Source organism: Engraulis encrasicolus, chromosome 1, assembly GCF_034702125.1.
Source record: "Engraulis encrasicolus isolate BLACKSEA-1 chromosome 1, IST_EnEncr_1.0, whole genome shotgun sequence".
Taxonomy (NCBI): Eukaryota; Metazoa; Chordata; class Actinopteri; order Clupeiformes; family Engraulidae; genus Engraulis; species Engraulis encrasicolus.
This window is the reverse complement of record NC_085857.1, coordinates 37,666,652-37,677,269: the sequence shown is the minus strand read 5'-3', so window position 1 is coordinate 37,677,269 and position 10,618 is coordinate 37,666,652. Positions and strand designations below refer to the sequence as shown.

Below are 10,618 nucleotides of genomic sequence, written 5' to 3'. Positions count from 1 at the left end.
AGCAACGCTTAACAAGTCATTTGTTAATGTCCAGAAACATCCATGAGGGGCAGTCACATGAGCCTCGACTTAGGCCTAGGCCTACTGTTTGCCATGCTACCAGTCATCACACACTAACCATTACAAAAGGGTTAAATAAGACTTCACTGATGCTAAAGCAAGAGTTTACAAACCGTTACCATACATGCCTAATAGTACTTGTTAATGTTTAGGTGGTAGGAGACAACAAAGAGATAATGTTTTTTTTCATAAATAAAGGTGGGTTATCAGACATTTTAATGATGGTTTACTAATGCTTATCAGAAAGTTAAATCACCATAGACGAATGATTAATTAACATTACTTAATAATTTCACAGAAATACTTAATGACTGACTCCTGATTCACTAAGGGTTAACTAATGCTTAATTTTGTTTAGCGAGTAGTTACATCAGCGCACACTAACCATTTACTAACGGTATTAGTTAATGGTTAAGAAATGAGAAATAACACATACATAACGACTTACTCGTGATTCACTAAGGGTTAATTAATGTTAAAAATAAGGCTTAACTAAGGTTAAACTTTGCTTAGCGAACCGTTAAATCAGCACACACTAACCATTTACTAACGGTAATAGATAATAGTTAGGAAATGAGGAATAATGCTTAGATAATGATTAACTCGTGATTCACTAAGGGTTAACTAATGGTAAAATAAGGCTTAACTAACCCTTAAGTAATGCCTAAAAAGGGGTACTTATTATAAAGTGTTACCAAGTATTTTTTTCATGTTTATTAAAAGGTGATTAAAAATCATGCATACAGCTACATTTCAGTAACATGATTCTTTAGTCTCAATCCACCCCCCCCCCCCCCCCCCCCAAAAAAACAAAAAAAAAAACCATATGGTAAACATATTAGGTCTAGGCTATACAAATGCATTGCAGATCACAATTTGATGTATAGGCCTGTGCAAACAAAAACAACAAAAAGAGTCAGAATTCTGTGATTAAATGTATTGACTTTCACTGTACGCATGTAAAATGCACACAGATATACAAAACATAAGCACAGTCACAAATAACTGCTACTCTTAGACCAATCAACGAGCAGGGTCTGTGAACAGAAAGAAAGTCCAATTCGCTTTAAAGGTGCACTGTGTATTACTTTCAGTAGTTTATTTTGAGATTTCATGCTGCCCATGCAAAAATGTTGCATTTTTCATGAATATTTACCACCACCAAACTTTAAGTTGTTGTTATGACTGGGGACATTGCTCTTTCCATACATGAAAGGGGGAAAGAGAGGAATCTTCTCCACTGACTGTCATTTTGAATTTCTAGAAATACAGATTTTTAGTAAACATTTTCGTAATACATTTATACATTTTCGTTTATTACTAAGTAAATATTCATGAAAAGGACACAGTTGGTAATAGGCAGCACCGTTTCAATGTGCAGCATAGTTGCCTACTCTGGTCACCATCCTACACAGTGCACCTTTAAGAAAATAATTTGTTTGGTTGCTGTGAAAAAGTGCTCTCTGGCTGGATTAGCATTCATGTGAACACATCGGGCACAAATAAAATTGACTCTACATACAGTTATTTTAGCTCATTGACTAAGTGCATTAGTCCACACTTGTAGGTGTGCGTGTGTGCGTTCATGCGCGTATACTGTATGCATGTGCACGTATAATGTATGCATGTGCGCGTGCATCTGGCAGTCCACCATTCATTTGGTTGTCCTCTTTGGTGACCACATTTGTGTCATTACCCAGTCTTATTTAAGTCTAGTTTTGGTATTTTGTTTGTCTTTAGTTTGGGTCAAAATCAACACAGTACGTACAAAACATATGCACACTCAAGTGCTATTCTTAAACCAGTAAGGAGCTGGAAGTGCATACAAGCAAATAGATCTCTAGAAAAAAGGTACATTTCACTTAAAGAAACAAAAATAACTGCTGTTTTTTAGTTGCTGAAAAAAAAAAGAGTCCTTTCCGATTGGGTGTCACGTGTGTGACAGACATACACTAAAACTGACAATGTCCTAAGGGTGGGATGCCCAATCTTCTGTCAGAGCAGATTCCAATAGTGATGTCTTCAATTGCTTCGTCTACGGCAACTTCATCCATGACCTATTCAACACAGACAAAAGTAAATAAACACAAATTAACCAAGCCATTTGAATTAACAAATAAATCAACATTAAGCTGGGCAGTAGGTTATTGCAAAGTCCAAAGCATGTCCTCTGTTCCACTGCCAAGATTTCCTCAGTTCTAATTCTGATGTGGGACCTGGATGATGATTTAACACTGGTGTGAATTGGCCTGAAGTCGTCAAATACCAGAGCCAAAGCTGTGTAGTTGCCTTCATTCTGCAGGGATGTCAAACTCAAACCCAGGGCCAATTGTGACCCATGAAGTAATTTTATGTGGCCTGCAAGATCATTGCATAGCATGATAAGACTTTGACATGAAACTTGGTGTGTCACAGGAATACCAGTGGGCCCAGGCCAATGAAAAAGCTCACTCTCATATGGAACAACACCCCAGGTCTACTGTGTCTCCTTGGCTGGGACCTACAAGGAGCTAGTAGTAGACAACCAGTGATGTCAATCCTCTGTTTAAGATGTTTCAGAGCACAGAGATGTAAGGGTCAGCTCGTCTCAATTAAGAGAACAACAAGTTTCATTATGCATATACAGGTACGGTATATACTGTTCCTTGCGAGAAGACTTTGAAGGAAAAGTCTACTGCATTGCTCTTTGTGCATGCGTGCAGTAATATGGCATGCAGGGCTTGTCTGTCAAGGGGCTGAATAAGTTTCATTGATGACTTATGATTAAAAATAAAACATGCAATATTCTAGGCAGACATACAACGGGCAATATAATGAAAAGCGTAACACAGCTGGTGCACTCTGTCGACTCTGATTCCCCCACCCCCCCATCAGAGTGAAAAACGTGTCAACAAAGTGCTCAGATATTATACCCTTCATTGTAGTGCTCATTTTGTTTCTACATAGACGATATTAATATTTCTTTTTGTTTAGCCGCACATGAATTGTGGAGCAAGTGTATTGAAATAAGGAAACCGTGCCTCTCAATGTCATGTTGAGCATAACACAATGCATACAAATAGTGTCACACTCCACACTGAGAGTGGGAACACCAGGGAGGTAGTCATCAACACTTCTCAGATCAGATCATCTTGTCTCAGATAACTCCAATTCTAGTACTAAGCAATAATCTAATATTCACTGGTCAGAGTACGACAAAATTTAAATATAAAAATTTGAGAAGCAGCTCCTTATACCACTGGAATATTTAGTCACCCCCATTCAGATAACAGCTAATTTAAAGCAGGAGTCAAGTTGTTAAAGGATTTATCCGGAGTTGGAACAAGTTTGCCTGATTTTTGCATGTTTGGGATGAAATACAGTCACTCTAGAGCAAAATCAAGGCAAAAGGATGCGTTTTGAGAAAGTTTGATAATATCACGTTAGCCTCGTTAGCCATATCAGCTATGCAATATGAAAGATGCGGGCATCGTTTTTCGGCGGTTACACACATTTCAAAAACACAACATTTTAAAGTCTTGCACAGCTCAAAACAACGTCACACTTACCTCGTAATATGTTGAGGGTATCCACACATAAACCAAAGTGTCCAAAGTCCTTCATGTATTCTTGAAAGGTCTGCAGAATGTGTTTTGTGAAGCTACTACCTTGAGAATATCTAAATTACGGTCAAGACAACTATTTGACACTAAAGCCCACCAAGTAGATTGCCGAGTGCGTCGCACCATCAGCTATGATTATTTCCATAGCGAGTAACCACAGCTGATGGTGCGACGCACTCGGCAATCTACTTGGTGGACTTTAGTGTCAAATAGTTGTCTTGACCGTAATTTAGATATTCTCAAGGTAGTAGCTTCACAAAACACATTCTGCAGACCTTTCAAGAATACATGAAGGACTTTGGACACTTTGGCTTATGTGTGGATACCCTCAACATATTACGAGGTAAGTGTGACGTTGTTTTGAGCTGTGCAAGACTTTAAAATGTTGTGTTTTTGAAATGTGTGTAACCGCCGAAAAACGATGCCCGCATCTTTCATATTGCATAGCTGATATGGCTAACGAGGCTAACGTGATATTATCAAACTTTCTCAAAACGCATCCTTTTGCCTTGGTTTTGCTCTAGAGTGACTGTATTTCATCCCAAACATGCGAAAATCAGGCAAACTTGTTCCAACTCCGGATAAATCCTTTAAGGTGCACTGGGTAGGGTTGTGGCCAAAGTGAATGCTTTACCTTGTGGACTTCGAACAGTGCTGGCCATTGCAGTGGGACTGGTGATTCTTTTCAATTCAGCACTGATCTGAAAAGACATAAAGAGCCCAAAGGATTTAACGATCAAATCATTAACATTAGGAGAAAGCCACACACACATTCAAGAAAGGAGATAAAACGCTGTAATTCACAAATAAAAACATTAAAGACAATCCGAATTGAATGTCTTACCTTGCGAACTTTGAACAGTGCAGGCCACTGTGCCAGAAGTCCTCAGAAATGGTGCATCTTGTACAACTTAATGAAAGAAAGAAAGAAAGAAAGAAAGAAAGAAAGAAAGAAAGAAAAAAAGAAAGAAAGAAAAAAAGAAAGAAAGAAAGAAAGAAAGAAAGAAAGAAAGAAAGAAAGAAAGAAAGAAAAAGGAGAACATTTGTAACCTGTGCAGCATGAGTTCTGGAAATAAACTACTTTTTTAAAAAAAATCACTCTCTGCACCTTTAAAATCGCAGACTGTATCATGATCTGCTTCAATTGTCATGGTACATGTTGGTGAAATTCAGATTTCCAATATTGACTCCATGCATCCAGCCTAAAACCATGTCTGTCCCACTACCACTACTTGACCATGAGCATGGGACAGTTTACTTTGTACTACTCACTTGGTTAACACCACACATGCTTGACACCATCCGAAAAAATGTGTTCATGTTGGTGTCATCAGACCAGAGGACATGGTTCCAGCAATCCATATCTGAAGTCTGTTTGTCTCTGATGAAACCATGATGAACACATTTGCTTCAGATTGTTTCAAGCATGTGTGATAGTAGCCAAGGGAGAAGTATAAAGAAAACAGTCCCATGTTTACGGTCAAAAATGGTGGTGGTACTGATTTGTTTTGGGATTCTATGAATGGCATCAACACTGGGAAGCTGACTGCCACCAAAAGAAACATGCATATGAATGTACTGGTACCATGACTACTAAGGCAGATCATGATCCTCTCTATGGGGTTTTAACATGCAGGGGTGTAACTCAATAGTTAAAGGCTTTCTGCTCAGGAACCATCAAGTAGACAGGCGAAAAAGACAGAAACTTACATCAGCCAATTCAGCAACAGTTGCTTGGATTGCAGGGGAACTGTGGTGATTATTTTGAATTCAGCACTGATCTGAAAAGACATATAGAGCCCAAAGGATTGACAAATCATAAACATTAGGGAAAGCCACACACACACACACACACACACACACACACACACACACACACACACACACACACACACACACACACACACACACACACACACACACACACACACACACACACACACACACACACACACACACAATCAGCATTGAATGTCTTACCTTACAGACTTCGAACAGTGCAGGCCACTGTGCCAGAAGTCCTTAAAGAAAGAAAGAAGGAATTGGTGATGTTAAACATTTATAAAACAGCACAGGATTTGTGAATGAGGAGCATGCATTCTGTAAAATAGGCTACTTGTAAACAATGCTCCACTTAAAAGAGGAAGATATAGGCTAAGTAAAACGAGATAACAAGGCAGTGCATGCTTTGCATTGCACCATAAGTGCAAGTAAAAAAAAGTGCTATGCACTTCAATAAATAGGATACTATTCCCACATGTTTCATCCAATTCCATGTGCAAAGTTTAAATTCAGATTATATGCACTCTATCTAGGTCGGTTGTTCTTTGACTTTGTGTGCAGGAAAGCTTACATTTGATTAATCTTCGGTTAAGACCACAAGTGCATGTGTGCATTAAACACCTGGGTTGGGTCAAAAAACAAAAAACTTTAAAATAGAATACTTGGCTTAAAATGAACACACCGAAACGACGCCAGCCCTCTGTTCTCGTGAGCATGCAAGGTGTTCGATGAAGTTCTAGTTCGCTGTGCACCCCCACCACCCCTCCCCCATTAACGGATCAGACCCTCCCGCGCAAATATAGCTATTAACTGAAGATGACCAGCTAGATTGTTGTACAGTAGCAGTTTTTACTACATCATTGAATATCCTAAATGTACATATTTTCCATTCTTTTCGAAATTAACATGATGCATAGCCAACTGCATGTGTTTGCAGTGCACCTGTTACTAAGCAAAGAGCACTGCGTGGGTAAATGTAGTAGAGTCTAACTTCACCTTTGGCTCAGCTTCCACACACAAAAGACACAAGAGCAGTTCTACATCGCCCACAATAAATGAAAGTAATTCAGTTACTTACTCAATTTCGTGTAGATCTTCACACATGACAACACTATTCCAGCGAGATGAGACTGAAGAGTAGGACCGAGCTGACTGAGGCGAACGGCTCTGTTGCTGTGTTCCATTACCCGTACTTACCGCCCTTTCCGCACTGTGTTTGGGTACGCAGGGTGTTCCATTTCTAATCGCGACGGTAAAGTGTACTGTAAATTACCCGGATAACGCCCCCAAAACGGCCATTTTTCGAAGTGTGGTGTTACTGTACACTTTTCGCACTCAACGGCCGCCATGTTTGTGACGTAGTTGAGTGCCAGATCTGTCAAACGGTTGAATCTCCGTGATAACAGCATAGTTTTGATTCCAAAGACAATCGCCATGTGTATTAGAGGCAGGGGTAACTTTAAAAAGTGTTAGCATAAGGAACAGTGCCTTCCGTGTTGAATTGCATATTGGCGGTTGGTAAACTCGGATGTCACGCGACCAACCGTCATTTCCGTTAAGTGTATCAGACAGAACGGGAATCGGAATGTACTCGCCTCGTGAATTGCGGAGGGTGGAAAGGGTACTTCACTGCACTCAAACAAGGTACACAGTACAGAGGGTGAATAATGGAACACAGCATGTGGCTTAGAAACTTTCCGGCTTCTTCTTGTCTTAGAAAGTGGTGCACTAGCGCCACCTCAGGACTGGAGGCCACCCCAGACACAACTTAATCATGTTCATTCAAAGCATTAGAAACATGCAAATTCAGCAGTCTCCAAGAACACATTATCCTTATTTGATGAAATCATGTTTACTCAAGGAATGTTAATGAATTGTTTTGCATCTATTTACTTTATATAGGTTAATTCAAAGACCCGCCATTCCCTCTTTTTTCAGTGCTGGAATATTGAATATGTGAATATGAATATTATTACATTTATAAAATAAAAATGAAAGAATTACATTTCTGACGGTGGTAAGTACAGTATTCTTGAAAGAAAGACACATTTGTGTATGGCCGACACAAATCTTGACAGGAACACGATAACATTCCACATTGGAGCTCAAGCTTCAAAAAGGGTCATCATGCCAAGGTGCAATTATGACCGCCACACGCTGGCCCAATCAGTCTTAAACAGCATGGGCTTACACAGGTTGTCGGTGTAGCGCTTGCATCTGCATGTCACATGTAGGTCGTGCACCATGCTGAGGGTAGTGCCGTGCAGACATTTTGGGGGGGTAGGTGCTTGAGCAATTGACATACATCCGACTGCCTTAGCGGCTACAGAGTCTTATATATTCTATTCTATTCTATTCTATTCTATTCTATTCTATTCTATTCAATATTATTATATTCTCTATTCTATTCTATTCTATTCTATTCTCTATTCTATTCTATTCTATTAGAGTGTGAGATTATAAATGATAATAGTTATTAGTTGATAATATGATGAAAGTAATAGGCTATATCTACCATTAATACTAATAGGCTATTTAAACCTACTATTTTAGGATATTGGGGCATTACAGGTATTATTATTATATATTTTAATCATCAAGCATTTTTGATCATGTGGTAATGGACCATATGGACCAAAGTATTGTGGAAAAAGACCCTACCAAAAACACTTTCAAAAGAACATTTTTTTTGTCTGGTAAAGGGGCAAAGGGACAGGTCCTTCATCACCAGTGGGGGGTGGCGGGGATGGGGGGCACGGCAGGGGGATCACTACTGGGGCTGATCAGATTCCACCGGCTCGGCTGTGCCATGTGTCCCGTTTCTCAGGTGGCCTCTGACAAGTGTACTATACGCACGCACCTGTCACTCCGTACCTGCATCCGCTCACGTCTTCACCTCTCTCCACTTCTCTCCAGCACCTTCTGTTCCCTCAGTGCCCCTTTCTCTCTCTCCCTCTCTCTCTCTCTCTCTCTCTCTCTCTCTCTCTCTCTCTCTCTCTCTCTCTCTCTCTCTCTCTCTCTCTCTCTCTCTCTCTCTCTCCCCACCGGCCTCCGATGTACATTGCACCCGACACCCAAACACAGTTACCAAGGCATCCACTCCTCAGGTTTCTCTCTCTCTCTCTCTCTCTCTCTATTCTCTCTCCTCTCTCTCTCTCTCTCTCTCTCTCTCTCTCTCTCTCTCTCTCTCTCTCTCTCTCTCTCTTCAGGATGTGGACGTGCTGTGCTGTCAGGGGGAATCAGGCGGCCAGACAATCTGATTTGGGCGTCTGGCCGGCTTCCTTCAGCAGAGAGAAAACAGGGAGAAGAGGAGGGATGGTGGGGGCTGAGGAGGGATGTTGGTGTTGGTGTTGGTGGTGATGGTGGTGGGGTGCTGGTTGGAGGGGAGTGGTGTGTCTGTGTGTGTGTGTGGGGGGGGGGGTGTCAGAGAACCCAGCTCACAGAGCTCACAGAGATGAGAAGAGTGAAGGAAAGGAGAGAAGAAGAGAGGAGAGCACCATCGAACCAGTTCACAATAATTGACTACATTTGAGGGAGAGAGGAGAGGAGAGGAGAGGAGAGGAGAGGAGAGGAGAGGAGAGGAGAGGAGAGGAGAGGAGAGGAGAGGAGAGGAGATGGTATGGGGGGGGGGGTCAGAGAACCCAACTCAGGGAGGACACAGGAGATGAGAGGAGGGAAGGAGAAGAGAACAGGAGAGAATGGGAGGAGTTGGGAGCGTCATCGAAGTAATTGAATTTACCGGGTAGAACAGAAGAGTTAAAAGCACTGAAGAAGAAAGCAGTGTTACAGTGAGATACATAAAGGTTATTTTGTTGTTGTTCAGTTAAAGTGAATATCAGCAGTGAGAAATGAGAAGGAGGAAGAGGGGGAGGGGTATGGATCACAGAAGTCAGAGAGCACCGGCTGAGAGGAATAAAGGAGAGGAGAGGAGTAGAGGAAAGGAGAGCACCATCAAACCAATTTACAGTAATTGACAACTAGGAGGAGAGGAGAGGAGAGGAGAGGAGAGGAGAGGAGAGGAGAGGAGATGAGATGAGAGGAGAGGAGAGGAGAGGACAGGTTAGGAGAGGAGAGGAGAGGAGAGATTAGGAGAGGAGAGAAAGAGGGGAGGAGAGGAGAGGAAGGGGATGAGAAGAGAGGAGAGGAAAGGAGAGGAGAGGAGAGGAGAGGAGAGGAGAGGAGAGGAGAGGGGAGGAGAGGAGAGGAGAGGAGAGGAGAGGAGAGGAGAGGAGAGGAAAGGAGAGGAGAGCTCAGAGAGTACACAGGAGAGGAGTGAGGGAGAGGACAGGTGGGCACCATCAAACCGGTTTGATTGACAAGATAGAGATAAAAGGAGTGAAGGCAAGAAATGTAATTGACAACTGTAGGCCTACAGAAAGGAAGAGATTTATGAAGGGCTACGGATAGGCTATTCTGACTTGGTTCCATTGCTTAACTTAATGTCAAAGATAGCACACTGATTAAAAAAAAATATACATACATATTTATTTCTATTTCTGTATTCATATTTAATGCATATGTCTTGATTACATATTCAGTCTGTTATGTCTGCCAAAATTCTTCAGAGGGGAATTTTGCAATTTGGACATTTTGCAATTGTTACATCCTCCTACCACCAGGGGTCATCTCCCCAATGTTCTCCTGTGTTGCTGCTCTTGTTGCCTTACAGGTGCGGTGCATGGAGGACCTGATAGCCGGGGAAATCCCATGCTGCTTTGCACAATCGTTTCCGATGGGAAAGACAGCATAGAAGTTCATCCCAAAGCGCTAGCCTGAAGTAGGGGGCCAATGCGAGAGTGGGGAGGCGGAGGGGGGTGATGACGTGTATTACTCGACAAATGGAAGCTTGCAGTTTGTTTGAATACAACTTACAGTACATGACTGTCTACGGGCTATGGATATGGCCAAAAATGCCATTGGGAATCGTCAACCACACCTCTGCCACGAAGAGTTCAGTAGGCCGTGTCCAGACCATTATCTCACTTGTGATATGTGTAACGGAGGCTAACTAGCACAGAGTTGGCGTGGAACGTTGGTAAACCTCCCTCCGATAGCTTTATACAGTCTCGTGTCGTTGGGCCGAGATCGTACTGTGTCTCCCATTGCCAGACCGTTGTAGTTGACGAGATCGCACGTTCGATCCCCGAGGGGGGTGAACAGGTGCAAGATGACCT

The 10,618-nt window shown here is 41.9% G+C and overlaps 1 long non-coding RNA gene across 3 annotated transcripts; it reads right to left on the bottom strand.

The window, feature by feature from the left end:
* Window positions 1-903: 903 nt before the first annotated feature.
* LOC134466348 (uncharacterized) lies at window positions 904-6,599 on the bottom strand. 3 transcript variants are annotated; one of them, XR_010038302.1, is made up of 6 exons: window positions 6,523-6,599; window positions 5,643-5,683; window positions 5,373-5,443; window positions 4,507-4,572; window positions 4,297-4,363; window positions 904-2,117 (listed from the first exon to the last, which is right to left on the bottom strand). It is a non-coding gene; the product is annotated as an uncharacterized LOC134466348 (long non-coding RNA). The 3 variants fall into 3 exon arrangements; XR_010038292.1 differs by having other exon boundaries at window positions 4,297-4,572; XR_010038290.1 differs by lacking the exon at window positions 904-2,117 and having other exon boundaries at window positions 4,271-4,572.
* Window positions 6,600-10,618: the final 4,019 nt, after the last annotated feature.